Raw genomic sequence first — 24,413 nt, 5'->3', positions numbered from 1 at the left:
AATGATTAGACCGGAGCACTGTACTGAGCGTTTGGGGGAGTCTAATAGCGTAAGACAGGAACTCTGGCCTCAAGGGACTTAGTCTACTGCGTGCAGAGACTATACCGTCTCTTTCGCCCCGGTTCTCGTTTTTCCATTTACGGCCCGAGACCCGTCGTTGGTCACTGACCCGCGACACCCTCTGCCGCGAGAGAGAGCTAAGCCCAGTCGGTTCGGACCGCCACCGTGGCTCCTTCGAACGTGACTGAAGTCGTGATATTCCGGGCGCCGTCTTCCTGTCGTTCCCGTTCCGCTACGCCCGGCTCATATCCGCTAATGCTGGCATATCGTCCTCTCCCAAGCGAGAGAAGGCGAGAACGCTTAAGCCTCTCGGTGAATGCTTCCTTTCAAGTTGCCTCCGGCGCCCTTTGAGCCATCAGAAGAAATAGGATTTTTGGAAACGTTGGGGAATCTCCCAGGCAGCGGGTGCTTAAGAGAATTTGCGTTCCCCAGAGGAGACGTCACAGGATGACAGCTGATGGAAGACTGAAATTTACCAACAAGCTAACACCAAGTCGATGGTCGCCGGAGCCGGATGTGGTCTCTAGGGTGTTGCGGGGGAGGTGGGTTGTCATGGATGTGATGAGTGGGGGATTGGACATCAGGACATCACCCTGAGATAGAAGAGGAGGCTTGAAACATTGAGTCACAGAAGGAATGGCCAGCGAAGAATCTGTTTGGAGGAAAAAGGTGGGGAATGGGAAGAGGACAACTGGGGTGAGGTGAGTGGGTGGCGTGCGGTTGGGACCAGGCTGAGAGGAGAGAGTTGAGTGAGGAGGAATTAGGCCCCTTTCCGTATCCCGCAGTTTTCTGCCATTCAGCATTTCGCTTTTCTCAATCCCTTGCTCATAACAATGTCAGTAATACAATAGTAATTTTGGTATCTGGTATGCCCTCACTCTTTCCCAAGCATTGAAATAAACGCCAGTGGCAATCTAAGAAAATCAGATTGGGCACAGCCCCCGTCTCACACCGGCATCGGAGTCGAAGAGAAACTCTTCACTTTACAAATGAGGAAAGGTGTTTTTACGAGATGTTCTTCCCCTTGACTCTATTGCCATTGTTCTTGTCTGTCTCCCCCGATTAGACCGTAAACCCGTCAAACGGCAGGGACTCTCTCTATCTGTTGCCGACTTGTTCATTCCGAGCACTTAGTACAATGCTCTGCACATAGTAAGCGCTCAGTAAATACTATCGAAAGACGTGGGGGAGCCCGGATTAGAACCCAGATCCTTCTGATTCCCAGGCCCGTGCTCTAACCATCAAACCATGCTGCTTCTCTGCTTCTTCTGCTGTTTGTCGAAGAGACTCTTGTTAAATGTTGTTTGAGATGCTAGTCGAGAGGAGGGGCCTACTCTGTAATAGTGTACTCTCACGAGTGCTCAGTACAATGCTCAGCACGCAGTAAGCACTCAATAAATTGAGCTACAAGTCAGAAACTCTTGCCGCTTACCTGTTCTGGGAGACTGAAGCGGCCACTCGATCTCTCTGAGCCTTACTTGCCTCCCATATGGGTTGGCAGCCGCTCCGGCCCCCGGTCTTCTCGGATGTGGCAGGTAGGGACAAATTTTGAAAAACTGGAGTGCTGCTGAAAGTGTCAATTCCAGGAAAAAAGCACAGATCTGGCCCAGTTCCATCTGAAGTCCGGTAATACGTTCGAGACCTATTCTACTGGGCGACTTCCTCAGCTCTTTGCACAGCTTTCTGGTCCGGGCCTTACCTTGTTTTCCTCTTTTTGCTCGGGGTGTGTGTGCGTGTTGGGAATGGGGGGGAGGGGGGTTTCCTCCCCAAGTTACGTCGCGGAAGGTTATACCGTTCCCTCGGTAGCTCAGATTCTCTACCTGCGTGGCGCACACCTCTGTTCTCCTTAATGAGCCAACCTGGCTGCCACAAGAATGTGTCGAGGAGATTGTGAACATAATAAAATGGGGATTTCATCCCTGTTCTCCCTCCCGCTTAGACCGTGAGCCCTGTAAGGGGCAGGGACGGGGCTATTGTGATTCTATCTTGAGTAATCCAGCACTTAACACGGTGCTCAACGCACAGCAAACACTTAAATACAATAACGCTAGTAAGACTGTACACTTGATACAGTGCTCTGCTCGTAAGAGCTCAGTAAATACAATTGAATTAATAATAATAGCAAGTCTTTAACGAAAACTATGTTGATCATTTTGACGATTGACTTGTACCTCCCCAGCACTTCAAACGGTGCTTGACACAAAACAAATAGCATTAACATCGCCATTGTGCCTATCCCAAGGTCCATTTGTTCGCTGGGAGAGCAGACCCGCTAAAGATGATAATTATGGTATTTGTTAAGCATTTACTACGTGCCGGGCACTGTACTAAGCACTGAGGTGGATACAAGCCAATCGGGTTGGATAAAGTCCCAGTCCCACATGGGACTCCCAGTCTGAATCTCCATTTTGCCAATGAGGTAACTGAGGCTTAGAGAAGTGAAGTGACTTGCCAGGTCACACAGCCGACACGTGGCGGAGCCGGGATTAGAACTCACGACCTTCTGATTTCCAGGCCCGGACTCGATCCGCTACGCCATGCTGCAGATGGTGGCCTCCCTTCAGGAGTTCGCAGCTCCTCAGAGAGACGGGAGGCTGTCACCCCATGTCTCCCCGCTAAGATTTAAGGTAGTTTCCGGGCAGGGAAGGAGGTTGAAGGCTCTTCTCTGAACGGGGAGGCAATAGGCTTCGGGGAAGAAGAATGTGCTAGAGATGCCACAGATGAGCTGATTAATAGGGCACCTCGGGGAATTTATGGTTCCGCTCGAAGGAGGCCCCGGCCATATTTCACGAGGCCCGGGGGCAGGGTGTCCGCATTCATCACCGTCCTTAAAACTTCCATTTAGTATTTCATCTTTCGAACTTGTCAGTAAAGCGGATTTGGGTTATGAGGAAGCCAAAGTACCGTAATCAGTCAGGGTTTTATTGTATAATGGCGCTGGAATTGGGGAGCGAATGGTCCGGGACTTTAGAGAAGGTGGGATACCTCCAAGTGGCCTTGCGGGAAAAGTCGCCATCTCATCGGGGTTTCCGTATACCTGTTGGGCCTCCCTTGGGTCTGCAGGCGATTCTTGAATTGTGGAACGCTCACACTGTGTAGCTCTTGCTGGGGCTGACCCGGGGCAAAATCATTTCTCCACACACCGGGATGCGCCGCATCAATCAGTTCTAGAGAGCGAGCGCTTACGGTGAGCGGAGTACTGTGCAACGTGGCTCAGTGGAAAGAGCCTGGGCTTCGGAGTCAGAGGTCATGAGTTCGATTCCCGGCTCCGCCACTTGTCGGCTGTGTGACTGTGGGCAAGTCACTTCTCTTTGCCTCAGTTCCCTCATCTGTAAAATGGGGATTAAGACTGTGAACCCCACGTGGGACAACCAGATTCCCTTGTGTCTACTCCAGCGCTTAGGACAGTGCTTGGCACATAGTAAGCGCTTAATAAATACCAACATTAATTACTGTGCTGAGCGCTTGGGATGCACTCCGTCAGTCAGTGGTATATATCGGGTGCTTACTGTGAGCAGGGACAGTGGGCTGACCACTTGGAGAGTACGGTAGAATTGGTCGCCGGGATCCCTGCCCTTTCGTCACATCGAAAAGTGGAAGCGAGAGTCAGGGCCGAATCCTCTGGGTGTGTGTGTCTTTTATTTTTAAGCACGTACTATGTTCCAGGCCCTGTACTAAGCGTTGGTTTTGAAGGTGGGGAGGGTGGTGGGCTGTCGGATATGAAGGGGGAGGGAGCTCCAGGCCCCAAGGAGAGTGTGGGGAAGGGATCTGTGGAGAGATGAATGAGATCGAGGTACAGCGAGTTAGATGGGCTCTGGAGGAGCGGGGTGCGGAAGTCCCGTTTTCGTAGATCGATAAAGTGACGTAGAAGGGAGAGAGCCCATTGAACGTTTGGAAAGAGTTGGTCAGGAGTTCCTGTTCGACACGGAGTTCGAAGGGCAACGACTGGAGGTGTTTGAGGAGTGGGGAGACAAGGACTGGATTTTTTTTTTTTTTTTGGCAAAATAATCCAGGCAGCGGAGGGAATTAAAGATTGAGGGGGGAAGAGACAGGAGGCTGATGCAGTAGTCGAGGCAGGATACGATGAGGGCTGGGATTCGCATGGTAAAATTTAGATAGAGAGGAAAAGGCAGCTTTTAGGGATGTGGTGAAGGTAGAACCCCCAAGATTGGAACTTAAATTTGGGATCGACAGCCCTGGCCATCCTGTGTACACAGACACACACAACACTTTCTCTTCTTCTTTCTGTCTCCCTGTGTCACACAGACACACACACACACTCACACTCAACACACACTTGCAACACTGACCTGTGTCCCGCTGCCTAGATCCCCAAATTTCCTGGTTTCCATCCTGGGATCAGAGTAAGGGATGAGTAATAGAGTGGATGACAGGGTACTGAGCTTCCATTTTAGGAAACAGCCTTCCACTTGCAAATCATCTGGGTCACTTGGGGATGCAGCTCTACCTAAACAAGATGACATTCAACGGCCTCGGGGAGGAATCGCCAACGGCCCACAGGAAGCCGGCGGGGAGAGACCGGATGGGAATGGGCAAAGTAGAAGAAGAGCTTTAGGTCAGAGTGGACCAGAAAGGTGGGCAGATAGGTGACTTGCCGTTTTAGAGGTGGAAAAATGGATGCCCAGAGAAGGCACACTGCAAGTTCTTTGAGGCCAAAGAACCTGTCTTGTTTTCGATGAACTATTCAACCATTTGTTCAGAGCCCACGTGGGCCCTTAATGAACATTATAACTGCTCAGGACGGCAGACGTGGGGCCAGGGAGGGAATTTGGGACTCTCCTGGCTCCCAGCCCCTGGTTCTTTGTATCCCCTCCACCACACTGCCCACAGCTTGCCTTTTACCACGCTCTGAATTCACACTCCGCAAATCTGCTGTGAAAAGATCTGAAACGATTCATTAGCGACTCCCTCCCTCGACAAGCGTTAAACAGTCGATCTATTTATCCGTGCCATTCGGAACACAATTACCAAAAGCGATGTTGTCTTTCAACATCTGGGACGAGGGGAAGGGGTTGATTTGCTGTTGGAAAATGACACGTCCATCACAAGTCCCAGAATAAAAGAAATGACAGCCATTTATTAGAAGTCGATAGAAGTTATCCACTCATAGGCTTCTTAGGAGAATGGGATAAAGTAAGTGCTTGTAGGGATGGAACTGTGCTCTGGCGTCTAATTAGTTGGAAAAGCATAAAAACGTATAATTATGGTATTTATGTTACTTAAACTAATCCTTGCTTTAGGAAAAACACACACACTCCACCGCTGCTGCTTCTCAATGACCCAAATGAGAGCAAAGTTGTGAGGATTTAGCGTGATTTCTATAATAATGAAAGAAGCGCAAGTGAGCCCTTGTGGATTGGATATGGACGTAGGAAGATGTGACGGACTCGACCTCAACGTCTTCACTCTGCAGGCATGAGAAGCGGCGTGGCTCGAGAAGCAATGTGGCGTAGTCAAAAGGTGCTGGGTTCTAATCCGGGCTAGGTCTTCTGGGTGACCTTGGGTGAGTCATTTCACTTCTCCGGGCTTCAGGGGAATAAGACGGTGAGCTCTGTGTGGGACAAGGTACAGTACGTGGCACATAGTAACTACGAAACAAATACCATTTTTAAAAAAGGGTCACCTACTAAATGCAACAATTAGAGTACGGTTTCCTCGATCTCACGTATCAGCAGGGTACTGCTGCAAGTTACACAGCGTCGAATGGAGACCTACGTTGGATGCAGAGTTCAAGCAGGATTCTAGAAAGGACGAGGGACGCGAGATGATAATTGCCGATGTCCGTTGGATAATTGAAAGGAAAAGAGAATATCAAAAGAAAGCCAACGTGTGTTACTGATCGTAGTAAGGCCTTTGCGTGGATCACGAGAAACTCTGGAGCACATGAAGGAAAATGGGCATGCAGGACCGTTTAATTGCTTTAATACGGAATCTGTATGATGAACAGGAGGCTACTACAAGAACAGAATATGGAAAAACAAATTGGTTTCCCATCAGTGAGGGTATGAATCAAGGCTGTATCTTTTCATCTAGTCTGTTCATCTTTGCACCAAATGCCTAATAAGAAAAGCCGGATTGGATGAAGATGAATGGGGAGTAAAGATTGGAGGAAGGAATATAAACATCCTTCATTAAAGTGAAGAAGAAGAAAATGAAGACGACTTGAAGGGTTTATTATTAAAAGGTAAGGAACAGAGCAAAAAGATGGGCCTACATTTGAAGTCAAGAAAACAAAAATCATGACAACTGGAGGTTTTAACACATTTGTAGTGGATGGAGAGAAGTTTGAAATAGCTGACCATTTTTCTCTCTTGGTAATCAATAATAAAGGAACTATTAGTGAAGAAATACACCCAAGATTAACGATAGGAAGATATGCTATGAAGAGCCTGGAAAAAGTCATGAAGCGTGCTGATGTTAAAAGTGCCACAAAAATGCAAATTATCAACTCTATGGTGTTTCTAGCGACGATGTATGGATCCCAAAGCTGGACGGTGAAAGAACAGGATGGAAAGAACATCGATTGTTTTGAAATGTGGTGCTGGAGAAGGCTTTTGCCAATTACTTGGACTGCCCGAAAAACGAACAAATGAATTTTAGAGCAAATGAAGCCAAAGGGGTCTCTGGAAGGCCAAATGACTCGACTTAGATTAGCATATTTCGGACACCTAATCAGGAAAGCTAATTCTCTGGAGAAGACACTAATGGTAGGAAAGGTCCAGGAAAAACTCGGAAGAGGCAGACCAGCAGCTAGATGGATAGAGGCCATAACGATAACAGAAAAACCATTAGAAAGGTTGCGGATTATGGCAGGAGATAGGATATTACGGAGAAAGTATATCCGTGGAGTCTCTGTGATTCCTCAAAGGCACAATCGTTTCTATTAACTCCATTCGCCTCTCGTTCATTCATATTTATTGAGCGCTTACTATGTGCAGAGCACTGTCGTAAGCGCTTGCGAGAGTGCGGTACAACCCTAAAGAGACACGTTCCCTGACCCCAAGGAGCTTAGAGTCCAGAGGGGCTTTTCACTGCCTTCTAGCAGAGGGGGTCACTAGTGGAAACGATTAAGAGAGCTGAAGTGACTCGTCCAAGCTCCCACAGTGGACAAGTGGCAGAGCTGGAATCAGAACCCAGGTCCTCTGACTCCGAGGCCCACGCTCTATCCACTGGGCCACGCTACCTCTCTCCTTCGTGACACATTAAAAGGGAACACGGAGTGGCAGACGTAACGTGGACGTATTCGAGCTCTAAATTGCCCCGGCGGTTGCCAAGGTAACCACACCCTTGTGGTCTCCATCGCTTAGGACCACTCCAGATCTCAGTCACGCATCCCACAAGAGAGCAGCCAGCCTATCCACCACCTGCTCCAGCCCAGATGATTTCCCTCATTTCTTCTCCAGAGGGCCCGTCAATATTTTTCTTTTCCGCAAAGCCAACACCCTCCTGTTCCGCCGGCACGATTTCAGTTTTTGCGTCTGTCGGAACGCCACTGGACTAGGCCGGCGTGTGATAATTGGGAGATTATCGCAATCACAAAGTATTATGTTCTGTGCGTACAAGGGTTGCCTGTGATAGCAGGTGACTGAGCCCAAATCCCCATTTTTTATTTTGAATTTCCAGATGAACGGCTTTGGACAATCAATTCCCAGTGACCGGGGATGGCAGTGGGAGAAGGCTTTTGAGTGATTGGAGAGCCACAGAAAACTCGGCTCGGTTTGTTAATTTGCAAAAGTTCCAAGCAAAACCCTCCTTTCGATCAATCAAGGGCTTTATTGAGTGTTTACTGTGGTCAGAGGACTGTACTGATTGGGAGAGCACACACAACAATATAACACATTCCCTGTCCGCGGAAAAGCTCACGGTCTAGAGGGGAAGACGGATGTTAATATGAATGAATAAATTACGGATATGGACGGAAGGGCTGTGGGGCTGAGGAGAAAAGCAAATCGAGGGGGACGTGAAACGGAGTGGGAGAAGTGGAAATGAGGGATGAGTCAGGGAAAGCCTCCTGGAGGAGGTGTCTTTCCTTTTGAGAGACAGTCTGCTTTGGGGCGGGAAGTTTGAGGAAATTCAGAATGGCGACGTGGTGACTCTCGGCTCTTCGAGTTGGTAGGTAACGAGTAGTAGAAAAGCAACGTGACGTAGTGGTTAGAGCCCAGGCCCGGGAGTCAGAGGACCTGCGTTCTAATCCCGGCCCCGCCGCTTGTCTGCTGTGTGACCTTGGGCGAGTCGCCTGGCTTCTCTGTGCCTGTTTCATCGTCTGCAAAATGGGTTGAAGATGATGAGCCCCATGTGGGCCACGGACCGTGTCCGACCTGATTAGCTTCCATCTACCCCAGTGCTAGCGTTCAGTGAATATATAGCATTATGGGCAGGGATCGTATCTGCTAATGTGTTGTGTTGTCCTCTCCCAAACGCTTAGTACAGTGCTCTGCACTTATTAAGCACTCAGAAGATACCGCTGATTGATCGAATGATCAGACATTTGCTTTATGCAGTTATGGACTGAGTCTAGTTCAGAGCTTGACTCGGTTTACCTCGTGGTCCTAGGCCCTCTGTTTTCTGCGGTCTTGTTGGTCTGCCCGATTACAGCCACAGTGTTTTCACCCAGTAGCGAGTTACGGTGCGTGAGGCTGCATCGGCTCTGAATCCCTCCATCTCTCTCATTCCCTGCTTCCTTTCCTAGAAGCTCAGAATCGAAAATCAAAATCAAATGCGCCCCAGTCACCGAGCCCGTTTGAGAAGGCGCAGATGGACGTTCGTGTCGGGGAATAGAAAAGGAAAGAAAATGGTAGCGGATGGGAGATTGAAAAGGCACGATTTCTGGAGAGCTCGGATTCTTCTCGTCGGCCCCCTGAGGAGCTCTAGCAGAAATCCGGAATCGGGTAGAAGGGCGGGATTCTAATGCAGGCACAAAGAGTCGACGGGTTTGCCTGGAATCAGTCACATCTGGTCCTCAAAATTATTGGTATTTATCGAGTGCTTACTATGTGCAGAGCACTGTACTAAGCGCTCGGAAGAGGGCATTGTACCAGAGTTGGTTGGTTGATTTCTCCCCTCCACCCCCCCCGGCTTTCGGTAGTACTTTCCTCCGAGCGCTACTGTGTTGTCCTCTCTCAAGCATTTAGTACAGTGCTCTGCACGCTGTGGGTGCTCAGTAAATACCACTGATTGCTGAGCTGAACTAGCTGTTTCCTTCATGCTTTATGTCGGCTGCCTGGCCTCGGGCGAGTCACTTCGCTTCTCTGTGCCTCAGTTACCTCATCTGTAAAATGGGGATGAAGACTGTGAGCCCCATGCGGGACAGGGATTGTGTCCAACCCAATTTGCTTGTAGGCATTCTAACACTCAGTACAGTGCCTGGCACATAATGAGCGCTTAAATTCCACAGTCGTTCCTAATAGCCAATTGTGGGGTGGCCCCAGAGGAAGGAGGCCATGGCACTGCTGTTTCGAGGGGGAAAAGCGAGGCCCCAGCAGGAATGTCCTACCTATTAAAAACAACAAAAAAAAACAACCCCACCTCCCTCCTTCCTGGTTCTCGAATGGTTTTAGGTTACCTGGAACTTGGCCCCTTTTCAAAAATGAAAAGAAAATAACAGAAAGATTAAAAGGTGGGGAGGGAACTTAGGCACCTTGAGAAGAAAAAGAAACCTGCTTTCCTTTCATGTGAGAAGCAGCGCGGCTCAGTGGGAAGAGCCCGGGCTTGGGAGTCAGGGGTCGTGGGTTTGAATCCCGGCTCTGCCACTTGGCAGCTGCGTGACTGTGGGCAAGTCAGTTAACTTCTCTGTGCCTCAGTGACCTCATCTGTAAAATGAGGATTAAGACTGTGAGCCTCACGTGGGACAACCTGATTACCCTGTATATACCTCAGCACTTAAAACAGTGCTCTGCACATAGTAAGCGCTTAACAAATACCAACATCATTATCATTATCATTATTATTATTACATGAGCCTTCCCACCATCTAGCCTCCCCAAGTCCTTTCTTTGAGCAGAAGCCTTCCGAGCTAATTGTCACATCTGCCATTTACTCAATCTATCTGCTCCGTAAGAGATCCTGGCTTCCCCGTCGGCCCCGCTTACACAGAGGATCTTTAGTCTAATTGTTTTATCTGCCGCTTTGCTAGATCTGTTTGCTAAATTATACCTTCCCGGACCCGCACACCAAAGTCTTCTCGGGAAGCAGTTAGTAGGTATTGACATTTTCTCAAAAATGAGCTCCCATGCTTTAGACGTCTGGAATGGTAGGTGGACAGATTACGGCGCGGTCGGGTTGCTCTGCGGCTTCTCCGAGGAGACACTTCTACGTAACGGGAGCTACTGGCCTAGTGGCTAGAGCCCGGGCCTGGGAGTTAGAAGGACCTGGGTTCTGATCTCAGCTCTCCCACTCGTCTGCCGAGTCACCTCGACCGCATCATTTCACTTCTCTGGACCTCAGTCGCCTCATCTGGAAAATGGGGGTGAAGACTGTGAGCCCCAGGTGGGACAGGGACTTTGTCCAACCTGACTAGCTTGTATCCACCCCAGTGCTTAGAACAGTGTGTGTCATACAGTGAGTGCTTAATAAGTACCATTATTATTAATTCAGATATCGCCCCTCTGCCGTCCCCCCATGAAGGGGACGGGGAGGAGCAGGATGAAATGGAGAGGAGCGGGGATCGTGCTGTTGCGGTTATGTTGTTTGTGGTGAGGGGATTTTCAGTTGGGAAGATGACCTATCATGTTTTGAGCACAGAATATCAGACCAACACATCAATCCACTGACTGATTGAATCGGTCAATTAATAGTATTTATTGAGTGCTTACTCTGTGCAGAGCACTGTACTAAGCACTCGGGAGATTGCAACAGAATTAGCAGACAGGTTCCCTGCCCATAACGAGCTTATAATCTAGAGGGGGAGACAGACATTAATGTGAATAAAAACACTTCTTGTACAGGAGGCAACTCCTTCCGTATTTTTACCACGAAAACTCCGTGGATACACATACCAGAAGGTCTACAGGTGTTGTGCTAGAAGATGAGCCCAGCAGGTCGGAAGGCACTCGACGAGCTCCTGGGGCCAAGCAGAGCGTCGTGGGTGTTAGGACGTGGCCGGAATGAAGGCTTGGGGACCTCCGGTCGCTGCCGTTGCCAGATGAGAAATGAGTATCCGCAGCTGTGAAGACATCCTTTATTATTGGAACTTGCGATGTGCAGAGTATGAACCGGGGAAAGCTGGAAATAGTCGAGGATGAAGTGGACCGATTGAAGATGGACATCCTAGGAATAAGCCACCTGCAATGGATGTGCTGAGCTGACAATTGCCACAGAAATGCAAAGTGTCAATTCTATGGTGTTTCCAGTGACGACGTGGATCCGAAAGCCGGACGGTGAAAACAGGATAGAAAGAGCGTCGGTTCTTTTGAAATATGGTGTTGGAGAAGGCTTTTGCAAATACAGTGGACTCCCCGAAAAAGAAACTACTGGATTTTGGAGCAAACGAAGCCGGAGTGGTTTTTGGAAGACCAGTGACTCCGCTTAGATTAGCGTATTTTGGACACCTAATCAGGAGGCCTGATTCTCTGGAGAAGACAGTAATGCTAGGGAAAGTCCAGGGAAAACTGGTAGATGTCTAGAAACCATGATGATAACGGAAAAACCGTTAGCAAGGTTACGGATTATGGCGAAAGACAGGATGTTCTGAAGAAAATACATCCACAGAGTCGCTATGAATTGGAAATGACTTGACGGCACTCTGTTAATAATAATAAAACAATTATTTGTCATCTTCTAACTTTGGTGGATAACTGTATAGACCTTCCAAAATCTATTGGCAAATCCATAACCTAAGATTTGACTTGCCCTAATTCTCTGTCTCATAGTGCCCTCACATGAACAGCCCTTTACCTAAGCCAAAAAGAAATCAACTTCCAGAGTACTGATGCGTCATAGGAAGCCTGCCTTTCCTTTCGCCAGATTCGAGACCAGATCCTTCTCAAGTCCTTTTGAAGAACGGAAGCTTCTCAGTAATTTTTCGTTTCATTTGTATGAGTTTATTTCAGTGTCCGAATCGGCCCCAGTGGATTTGCAAATTCTCAAGGGCGGGGATCATGCCCGCTAAATCTCTAGGACTCTATTCCGATCGACTTACGGAACGGCAACGGAAACCATTGGAAAACCCTAGGCAAGTTTAGCGCCTGAGGCAGGAGCCAGGATTCGCGTGACTTTGTTCACGGGGAAAACCCAGATTTGGGGGAGAGACAGTGTCGGAAGGAACAAATTTAGAGCGGGGGAGAAGGGGAGAGGATGGAGTTTTTAAAAACCCTCTTGGCCTGCCAGCAGCCGGAGGGATGACTTCTCCCAACTTCTCAATCTATCAGTGGTATTTCTTGATCGCCTACTGTGCGATCAGTTGCAAGACTGTATGGTCACTGTGGCTTGTCATATTGTACTCTTGTTGTATTGTCCCCTCTCAAGTCTTTAGAACAGTGCTCTGCACATAGTAAGTGCTCAACAAATATGATGACAATAATAATAAAAACTGTAGTACTTGTTAAACGCTATAGGCCAGGCCCTGCACTAAGCAATGGGGAAGATAAAAGGTAATCGGGTTGGACCCCATCCCTGTCCCATATGGGGCTCACAGTCTTAATCCCCCTTTTACAGATGAGGAAACTGAGGCCCAGAGAAGTGAAGGTACTAGCCCAAGGTCACAGAGCAGCAGGCAAACAGAACCCAGATCATCTAATTCCCATCCCCGGGCTCTTTCCACCAGGCCACGCTGCTTCCTGTTTATCCCCTATTTGCTAATTCTCTTGTCCTTTCCCAGCACTCTGCACACATTAGGTGCCCAGTACAGTGCCCCGATACAGGAGACACACAGCACAGCTCTCTGCACACGGTAGGCAGCCAGTACAACGTTCTGCACGCAGAGGTCTGTGAGACCCATGAGGGAGGTGGATCGGGTCCAACCCGATAAACTTCTATCTACCCCAGCGCTTACAACAGTGGCTGGCTCATAAAAGGCACTTATCAAATGCCATTAAGGAAACTAGAGAGAGACCTTGACCTCATTTGGGAATTGGGGAATCACGAAGTTGGCCGACATCACCGTCGGACTAAATCTTATGAGACAGCCGGGCTTTTCATTCATCCAATCGATAAGGGCGTCCTCTCGGGACCGTTAATAACATAAACGCGTTTACAGTTGTGTTTTCGAATAACGGAGAAGAGCGACGGAAAGAAAATATCGGACATAGAAGGAACTGAAATTGCAGATTTGAGTTCTGCTTTAGGAAAACCGTGAGCCCTCATGAAGGGACAATTCCTGGGTCTGATTTGATTGCGTTCTAATGATAACCGCCATGTGTGTGAAGCGCTTATTTTATGCTGAGCATGGGCTGAGCGCTGGGGTGGATCCCATGCGATCAGATCGGACCCAGTTCCTGTCCTTCGTTGAATTCACGGTGTAAGGGGCCGGGAGAAGGGGGATTTTATCCCCATTTTGCAGGTAGGGTAACTGAGGCCCCAGGTCTCTCGCCCTCTAGCCTGGAAACTCATTGTGGGTAGGGAACGTGACTGATGTTTCTGTTGTATTGTGCTCTCCCAAGCACTTAGCACAGTGCTCTGCACCTAATAAGCACTCACTAAATACAATTGATCGATTAGCCGGGGCAGATCTGGAGTGGAGGCTAGGATGGGGATTAAATAATGGAGGAGCAGCGTGGCTCAGTGCCAAGAGCACAGGCTTGGGAGTTGGAGGCCGTGGGTTCTAATCCCGGCTCTGCCATTTGTCTGCTGCGTGACCTTGGGCAAGCCACTTCAGTTTTCTGTGCCTCAGTTACCTCATCTGTAAAATGGGGATTAAGACTGTGCCTCCCCCCCCCCCCATGTGGGACAACCTGATTATCTTATATCTACCCCAGCGCTTACAACAGTGCTTGGCACATAGTCACTGCCAAACAAGTACAATCATTATTATTATTATTATTATTAAATAATTCCTGCCTACTGTGTGCAGAGCACTCTCAGGAGAGTATAATATGACAGAATTAGCGGACAAGTTCCCTGCCCATGATGAGCTTACAGTCTAGAGAGGGTGACGGACAGTAATATGAATAAATCAGTCGTTTATAAGAGGTCCGTAATTGCTGTGGGATTGTGGGTGGAGAGAACATCAAGAGTATACACCCAAGAGCTTAGCATAGGGTGTAGCACAGAGCAAGCCCTTAACAAACAGCATTATGATTATTATCACTACGGCTTTGCCACTTAGCAGGTTTGTGACTGTGGGTAAGTCAGTTAACTTCTCTGTGCCTCAGTTACCTCATCTGTAAAATGGGGATTGACTGAGAGCCTCTCGTGGGACAACCTGATTACCCTGTATCTACCACAGTGCTTACAACACTGCCCTGCACATAGTAAGCGCTTAACAAATACCAACATTCTTATTATTGTTACTTATATTGAGTCTCCAGTGTAACAACAGCCATTGCTCACAGCAGGCTTTGGAAGGTTCTCAGGAGTAGAGCAAGGGATTGATTTTTTTTTGAGGAAAAAAAAACCCCAGACTTTTTCCAATTAAAACCCACAGGATCCCTGGGTTTGATCTGCCATAAATATTTGCTCAGATATTCTCAGGGGCAGAAAATTACCGCAGTTAGCTCCTTTCTCCCAGCCAAGGCAGACGCGAAGAAATTGTGGGCGCCGAGTAATTCAGACTCCGTAAGCCAGGAAAAGCGAACCGTGATATATCCGTTTAGCAAACGTGAGGCCGGAGCCGATAAGCTCTTTCCCGGATATCCTTCTCATCAGACGGGCCCAACAGCAGACCTCTGTCCCTGTCCCCCGAGAAGAATATGTTCGATTTAGCCGGTAAACACGTGGCCGCTATATTCCGCACCAACAGAGCAATTGCCCCTGACAGCTAATGAAGACTGTGTCGGTGTGGACCAAATATGTCAGAAAATGGACTCGCGCGATGCTCCTCTGCAAACAGACGGGGAGGTGGAAATAAATATGGGGAAGGTGGCGTCTCCTCTCGTCGATCGATAACGTCCTCTAAGGCACTCATCTTCCACCGGGGACACGATTCCATAGGTGAAGAACCGATTCCTCTCATGTTTTCCAAGACTCCCCCTCGCGATGTCCTGCATTTTGCGGTGGCAGGACGGCATCTAAGGCAGAAACTCCTCACCATTAGCTATGATTCAGCCTCTGGTCTCTAAACTCATCAAGGGCAGGGAACCTGTCTCCTAATTCAGTTGTGTTGTACTCTCCCGAGAGCTTAGTCCAGCACTCCGCATATAGTAAGTGCTCAGTATCAGTGATTGATTTTTGCGTTATAAGTCATTGATTTATATTAATAAAGGTCTCCCCCGCTAGACTGCAAGCTTCACAGTACGTGCTCAGTAAATACGACCGCTACATCCCAAAGCCAGTGCCGCCATCTTCTGAGGTAAAATTTTTCTCATGTTGAATTCAGGCATTCGTTCGGTCGTATTTATTGACCGCTGACCTTGTGCAGAACACTGTTCTAAGCACTTGGGGGAGTGAGAAGCAGCAATAAACAAGACATGTCCCCTGCTCATAGTAGTATAAATCTAGATGCTCTCTGTCACAGATATCCAGGAAAAGGGCCATCCAATAAAAGAAAAAGTTCTCTCTCTCGCTTCTTCAAAATCAGTCTGCTAAAATGCCAAGGGAATAATTCTTCCACCCGAGATCGTCTCGCTTTCTAATTGAAATTCATCTAGGGCAATAACGAATGTGTAATTTGGGGAATATTTTCACGTTCAAATAAACCTGATTCTCTCGTACTCTCCCGAGGCGCTTTGCACTCAGAAGGTGCTCCGCAGGTTTCATCCACGGTCGAGCCGTTCACTGGCATATGGCGCCGGTAGAACTCGCAGCCCATTGTAGGTGGCCAATACATAGCGTCGCTCCAAGGCCTGCTGAGAGCCCGAGAGGGGATGGCCGAAGCAAAGCCGGTTGTTCCCTGCCCTCCGGGAGCTGACGGGATGATATCGGGTACGCGACCCGTTGAGAGGTGACCATCAGAAATCGGTACCTCAGAATTATACGCCGTCTCCCGTGCTCTTTCCACCATCTCGTTGTCCGGGGCGACCGGATGGGGAATGTCAAGGCGGAGGTTTCCGTGGTTTTCCACGGGGAAATGATGAGCGTCATTAAACGGGGAAGGGATATTAATGCCTGGGGAGTCTAATAAGCACTCAAAAAATGTGATTGAATAATAAAATAGAGAAGCATTGCAGCCTAATGGATAGAGCCTGGGAGTCAGAGGACCTGGGTTCAAATTCCAGCTCTGCCGGTGGCTTGCTATGTGAGTTTGAGCAAGTCACGTAACTTTTCCGGGCCTCAGTTCTACTGTTCTCCCTCTTCCTTAGACTGTGAGCCCCATGTGGGACAGGGACTGTGTTCAACCTACCTGACTTGTATCTACCCCTGCACTTAGAACGGTGTTTGACATGTAGTAAGTGCTTAACAGATACCATAAAAACAAAAATAAGAACGGAAACCCAGTATCACGCAATCCCCAAGTAGTTAAAATGGGCTATCGAAACCCAGACTTTGAAAGCATTGTGTCAACTGGTAGTCATTGTGACAGTGGGTTCTGAGAGGAACCGAGGAAGTAAAACTCGAGAGAATGACACGGGAGAAATAAAAAGGGACGACAAATTGAAATCTGACGTTGAAATGCGGAAAAGTGAACAGATTCGTCACTGTGATCCTCTCCCGCACTCGCCCTATTAAGATGATTCTACACCAAAGAGATGTGTGACTTTGGGCAAGTCACTTCACTTCTCTGTGCCTCAGTTACCTCATCTGTAAAATGGGGATTAAAACTGTGAGCCCCACGTGGGACAACCTGATCACCTTGTATCTTCCCAGTGCTTAGAACAGTGCTTTGCACGTAGTAAGCACTTAATAAATACCAACATTATTATCTCTAAGACTCGGTTTAAAGGCTAGTCGGATTTCGGGAGAGGTTTCTTCTCTTTCAGAGTGGGAGTCAGTGGTGGAATGGGGCAACGAAGCTTAACCGAGTCTGATCGGCTGCCTTCCTAGGCCGACGTAAGATGGACCGTCCCTTCGCCATTTTGGACACGTAATCGGTCGGACGGAAGCAACTTGGCTTAATGGCTAGAGCCCGGGCCGGGGAGTCAGAAGGACCTGGGTTCTAGACCCGGTTCCCCCACCTTTCCTCTTCTCCCACCCCCTTCTGTGTTGGATTAATACGATTGAATAAGTGAACCAAAGTCCAGCTCTCTCAGACGGGAGTTTCTCCTTCCACCGCCTCCAACCTTGCCTGCCTTATGGTGAGGGAACTAAGAGTACTGGAATGCGGGAAGGTACAGGGAGAAGAGGAGGGAGGGAGGAAGAGAGAGAAAAAAGAAAAAAAGGGAAGCAGGGGCTGATCTGAAATGGCTTCACAGAACAGAGGGTCTGTGTGTGTGTGTTTTCTCTAGTAAGCAGGGACTGATTTGAAATGGTTTCACAGAACAGAGGGAGTGTGTGTGTGTGTCTGCTTTCTCTAGGAAGCAGGGACTGACCTGAAAATCATTTCACAGCCCAGAGGGGGAGAGAGAGTGTGTGTGTGTCAGAGAGAGAGCGTGAGAGAGAGTGTGTGTGTTTTCTCTAGGAAGCAGGGACTGACCTGAAATGGTTTCACAGAACAGAGGGAGAGAGAGAGTGTGTGTGTTTTGCGTGTTTTCTCTAGGAAGCAGAGAATGACCTGAAATGGATTCACAGATTGGGGCGGGTTGGGGGTGGTGGAGGAGAGAGAAAGAAAAAAAGGAAGAGGGAAAAAGAAAGAAAAAGGACAGAGAGAAACAAAAAAGAGAGAAAGATAGATGAGTGTTATGGCTAGGAAGCATGGAGTGACCTGAAATGGACCAGAGGGAACATCTCTTGTGACACCAGCAGAGTGGCTCCGCATGGAAGCAGGCAGACAGGAGGCTTTAATCTGACGACGGAGACCTGCAGGGGCAGCCCGACAATTAGGCTCGTGAGGCAGCCGACGAGCATTTTCCCGCACTGCCTATCGTAGGATATGAATTATGCACCAACGCTCATTACCTCGGAAACCTGGGCCTCCCCAGGCTCGGGACAGCTATCGTTGCTGACCCGCTCTGGGTCTTTGGTCTCTGCCTCCCTTTCTGATCTCACACACACCCAGACCCCCCAGAGGGTCAGAGCCAACTCAAGCCAGAGCACCGGAGAGTGGCCAGTTAGGCTGGGAATGGCCTCCCCTGATGAGGGGAGGCTTCAGGGGGCAGCTGGGGAGAGTCCCCCCCCCCGACCCCCAACTCGCAAGGGGGAGCAGAGGGGGAAGTGAGAATTAATTATGGAATTTATTAAGCGCTTACTCTGTGCCAGGCACTACCAAGGTCTGGGGTATATACAAGCAGATCGGGCTGGATACAGTCCCTGTCCCGTGTGGGGCTCCCAATCTCAATCCCCATTTCAAAGATGAGGTCACTGAGGCGCAGAGAAGTAAAGTGACTTGGTCAAGGTCACACAGCAGACAAATGGCAGAGTTGCGATTCAAAAAAAAAAAAATGTTGCCATTTAAGCGCTTACTATGTATCTTAAGCGCTGGGGTAGATAGAGGGTAATCAGGTCGTCCCACGTGAGGCTCACAGTTAATCCCCACTTTACCAGGTGACTGAGGCCCAGAGAAGTGAAGCGACTCGCCCACAGTCACACAGCTGACAAGTGGCAGAGCTGGGATTCGAACCCATGACCCCTGACTCCCAAGCCCCGGCTCTCTCCATTGAGCCACACTGCTTCACGGTTGTCCTGGGACTTTGAGGTTGTCGATTAGGCGCTTTGGACGAAAGCATGAATGACACGGGTGCGGGTGAAGCAGAGAGACCAGGAAGAAAGGCCTCGCGGACTCAGTCTCTGGGCAGTGGGGAAGCACCGCTTAACCCAAAGCACGATTATTAGGATTATTCCAATCCCAGCTCCGTCAGTTGCCCGCTGTGTGACCCCGGGCAAGTCAATTAAGTTCTCTGCACCTCAGGTCTCTCATCTGTAAAATGGGGATGAAGATTGCGAGCCCCATGTGGGACAGACACTGTGTCTAACCCAATTTGCTTCTATCCCTCCCAGTGTTCAGTGCCTGGCACACAATAAGTCCTTAATAAAAACCGTAATTATTATTATTGTCCCTCTCCCTTTGAGCGGGAGATCCCTGTGGGGGATAGGGGACTGTGTCCAACCCAAGATGGACTAAGTTTACTAATCTTAGTTGAGTGGATAAGGCCCAGGCCCGGGAGTCAGAAGGTCATGGGTTCTATTCCTGACTGTGATGCTTGTCTGCTGAGTGACCTCGGACAAGTCGCTTCATTTCTCGGTGCCTCAGTTACCTCATCTGTAAAATGGGGATTGAGACTGTGAGTCCCTCATGGGACAGGAATTGTGTCCAAACTGATTTGATTGTATCCCCTCCAGCGCTTAGTACAGTGTCTGGCACCTAGTAGGTGGTTAATACCACAGTTACTATCATTATTTTTCTAACCCCAGTTCTGCCAGTCGCCTGCTGCGTGACTGTCGGCAAGTGAATTCTCTGTGCTTCAGTTACCTAGTCTTTCACGTGGAGATTCAAGACCCCTTTTCCCTCCCTCTTTGACTGTGAGTCCCCTGGGGACAGGGACTGTGTCCAACCTGATGAGGTTGTATCTACCCCAGCACTTAGGGGTTACAATTGTTCTAAACTTTTTTTTTTTAATTTACTTCAGGGAATCCACTGTCTGTTCCTCAAGATTCCAATCCTTCTTCTTCTACCTGTAGTTTCTCCTGTGGGGAAATCTTGAGGAAAAAAACCTTCCCAAACTTTGTTCACACAAACTGGCTCTTCCCAGGTGTGTCAACTTAATTGTGATATCCGTGAAGCGTTCACTATGCTAAACACTCTAGTAAGAAACATGCCCAGTCCTCTGACTCCTATGGGACTCCCTGTCCAGTCGAGGGGAGAGGGAGAATGGGTATTTCACTTCCATTTTACAGATGAGCAAACTGAAGCCCAGAGAGGTCAAGTGACTTGTCCAAGGTCACATGGCAAGCAGGCGGCAGAGCCGGGATCGCGATCCGGGTCTCCCGCCTCCCAGCCCCACGCACTTTCCCCTAGGCCGCTCCGCTGCGCGGATGATTTCCCCCCCGGAGAAGCCGACGAAAGGAAGGCAGCCGTGTGTGAATCTACAGTTCCTTTTCCTCTTAGAACTTGAAAGATTCTTTTTTCCGTAATTGTGTACAGCCAGAAGAAATAATTGTTCGTGTTCCTCTGTGGCGGAGGCCGAAACGGATCCCCCTAGTAGCCGGATCTTTCCCCTTTGTTCTGGGAGATGACACGCTATGACAAATGTTTCTGAGCGGAGACAAAACCGAATAAGAAAGGTGCTTTTGTTTAATGACTTGATGGAAGCGAGAAAACCCTTCAGAAACCCCGGTATCGATCCATAATGGAGCGGCGGGGTGCGTCTCTCAACCCTGTAAATCATCGCCGCTTCAACGGTTGTCTCCGCAGATCTAAACTATTTCAGCTCCCGTCACGACTTCTCCTTCCCCGTTCAAGTATCCGAGGAGGCCAGAGGCCCCTCCGCCTCTGGATTCTGTTGCCCGGAGTCCTCTCCCCCATCCGAGCCCCCTCCGCTCGTGGGATCTGTCATCCAGTATCCTTCACTCTGCCCCAAGTCCTGTTATCCTGAATCCTCCCCCCTGTTGTCCTGAATCCTCCCCTCGGAGACGAGCCTGGGGCGGCGTTTCTGGGGGCTCCATCGGGTGGATTCGTTCAGTCGTTCAGCCGTATTTGTTGAGCACTTAGTACGGGCAGAGCACTGGACTAAGCCGAAAATAATTAATGGACACGTTCCCTGCCCGCGAAGAGCTTACGGTCTAGAGGGGGAGGGAGTGGTGACATCCTCTATCTCTCCCACCCTGTCATAGTTAAAAGACCAGAGTCATCTTCTCTCTCCCCGTCTTCTCCAGTTCGGAAGCCCAAATTATTACCGTGGTATCTGCTGGTTGCTTGCTATCATTCAATCAGTCGTACTTATTGGGCGCTCGCTGTATGCAGAGCACTTTACTCAGCACTTGGGAGAGTATAATAGAACGGTAAACAGACGCATGCCCTGCCCACAACAAGCTTACAGTGTAGAGACGGAGATTTATTTATATTAATAGAAATAAATGAATTACAGATATGGACCTATTATGTGCCAAGCACTGTTCTAAACACTCGGATTTCATCGGGTTGGACACGGTACCTGTCGCACGTGGGGTTCACAATCTAAGGAGGAGGAAAAGCGGGTTTTGAATCCCCATTTTATAGTTGAGGAAACTGAGGCACAGTGAAGTGAATTGCCCGTGGCAACACAGCGAGCAGTTGGCAGAGCCAGGATTAGAACCCAGGTCCTCTGATTCCCCGGCCCGTGGTCCTTCTGCTAGTGTTGGCTCCTTCTTGTGCAGGCACTTGAAAGAGAGAAATACGATTTGATTTGATGTGTTGGCAGGACATATTTCTGCTTATAAAAGAAGCGATTTCTACTAAGCTTGTTTCTTTGTTTTTTACCCGTGGTTGAAAATATGTAGTGCATTAATAATTGAGACCCAATTGATAGAAACGCTGCAAAATGACTTGACGCATTGGTGTTGAAAACATACTCATTCTATGATGCTCTCCACATCGATCGTATTTTTAATATCGGGTTACAAACGTGGCATCTTTTAAGGTATCTGTTATGCGCTTACTATGTGCCAAGCACGGGCCTGATATCCGGGATAGCTACAGCCTCATCAGGTTGGACACACGGGGCTCACGGTCTTAATCCCTGTTTTACAGATGGCGTAACTGAGGTACAGAGAAGAAGTGAAGCGACTTGCCCAAGATCACACAGCACACTTTTGGAAGAGCTGGGATTAGAACCCGCCTCCGTCTGAATCCCAGGCCTGGGCTCTATCCACTGAGCCACGCAAAGTCATATGGCTTCAACCTTCAACAAGTAAGTCATCCATTTTTCAGGGAATCTGTATTTATTTATTCATATTATCTGCCTCCCCACTGCAATCTTATTGCGTGGGTGAGGAAATGTGTCCGTTTATTGCCGTATTATACTCTTCCAAGTGCTTAGGACGGTGCTTCGCACGCAGTGAGAGCTCACTAAGTACGGCTGAACGAATTAATGAATGAATGCTTAGCGATTTTAAGATATAAGATGATAAATATCAACCTTTGGATAAACAGTAGTAGGGGTCGGTTGTATTTTCTGTCCGGTTCCCTTCCCCGTGGACTCAGGGTTCCTTGACCCCCCTGGGGAGCGGGACTCTGACGACGTAGAGAAGCAGCGTGGCCTAGTGGAGGAGGCCCAGGCTTGGGAGTCAGAGGACTTGGGTTCTGATCCTGCTTCTGCCTTTATTCACAAGCGAGTCCCTTCGGGGTTTTTTTGCCTCAGTTTTCTCCTCTGTAAAAGGAGGACTCGATTCCTGTTCTCCCTCCTACGTAGTGTGTCAGCCCAATGAGGGATAAGGACTGTGTCCGAGCGATTTTCTTGTTTCTACCTCAGCACTTACAGAACAGTGCTGGACACGTAATGAGCGTTTAACTGAGAGGTCCTTCAGAGGGAAGCAGCATGGTCTCTTGGAAAGTGCCCGGGTCTGGGAGTCGGAAGACGTGGGTTCTAATCCCAGCTCTGTCTCTTGTCTGCTGCTTGACCTCGGGCAAATCACTTTGTTTCTCTGGGCCTCGGTTTCCTCCTTTGTAATACAGGGATTAAGACCTGTGACCAACCTGATTATCCTGTGTCTACTCTTGTGCCTGCCTAAGCGTTTAACAAACTACCACATTCGCTATTATTATTATGATTATCTTGTATCTACCCCATGACTTAGGATAGTGCTTGGCACATAGTAAGTGCTGACAAGTGCCATTTTAACAGTGAATAAATCAACACCCTCTACTGATTGATCTAATAATGATGATGATGGGTGTTTGCTAAGCGCTTACTATGTGCCAAGCACCGTTCTGAGCTCTGGGGTAAATCCAAGGTAATCAGGTTAGCCCATGTGGGGCTCACAGTCTTCATCCCCATTTTACAGATGAGGTCACTGAGGCACAGAGTAATAATAATAATGTTGGTATTTGTTAAACGCTTATTATATGCAGAGCAGTGTTCTAAGCGCTGGGGTACATACAGGGTGATCAGGTTGTCCCACATGAGGCTCACAGTCTTAATCCCCATTTTACAGATGAGGGAACTGAGGCACAGAGTAGTTAAGTGATTTACCCGCGGTCACACAGCCGACATGCAGCAGAGCCGGGATTTGAACCCACGACCTCTGACTCCCAAGCCCGGGCTCTTTCCACTGAGCCACTTTTCCCACAGGGCCTCGTGAATTTAACACCCTCTCCCCTCCTCCACACCCACCTTCTCCATCTTCCCGCCTTTCCTTTCTCATCATTCTGTTCCGTTTTATTACGACTCATAGCTCCTCTTAATCATCCTGGCCCGTTTCCCCGGCTCTTCCTCATCTTGGACGAGATGTGCTCTTACTCAACTCGTCTTCTCGATTTGTTCTGCTCTACTGACCCCAAGTACCCATCTCCCATAGATCATCTTATATTTCACTTTTTATTTACTTTCTCTCGGTCGTTCTGGGGCCTCAGCAAAACGTAACTACCCAAATCATCTCGCTCGCCGCCCGGTCTGACACTTTAGTAAAGAGATTTGGAGGAAGGGACGAATCCGCGCCCAGACTGTACTTCTCCTTCGTCTTAATTCCCAGAATCTCCCTTGGCTGTCCGCCTCGCCCGAATCTCTCCGGGACTGTGGTCAGTCAAGGTGACCGCCCCCGGAAACGACACGCGGCCCAGGTAGAAAGAACACGGTCTCTGGAGTCGAAAGATCTGGGTTCCGAACGTGGCCCCGTCACTGTGTGACTTCGGGTGAGTTGCTTCATTTCTCTGGGCCTCAGTGTCTTCGTCCGTAAAATGGGGATGAAATACCTGTTCTCCTGTAGTGTGAGCTCCCACAGGAACGGTGCCTGATTTGATTATCTCGTATCTACCCCAGTGCAACCTTCAGGGCTTGGCACGTAGATGCTTAATAAATACCCCAGCTATTACGGAAAGCCTCCGACCTCCTCACTGTTCCTCGATCTCATCCATCTCGGCGGTGACTTCTCACCCGCGTCCCGTCTCCGTCCCGGAGCTCCCTCGCTCCTCATATCCGACAGACGGTTGCTCCCCTCAACCTTTCAAGGACTTGGTGAAGGCCCATCTCCTTCAAGAGGCCTTCCTTGACTGAGCTTTCCTCTTCTTTCACTCC

This window comes from Ornithorhynchus anatinus, chromosome 17 (assembly GCF_004115215.2).
Source record: "Ornithorhynchus anatinus isolate Pmale09 chromosome 17, mOrnAna1.pri.v4, whole genome shotgun sequence".
NCBI classification, from domain to species: domain Eukaryota; kingdom Metazoa; phylum Chordata; class Mammalia; order Monotremata; family Ornithorhynchidae; genus Ornithorhynchus; species Ornithorhynchus anatinus.
Note: the sequence above shows the minus strand (reverse complement) of the source record.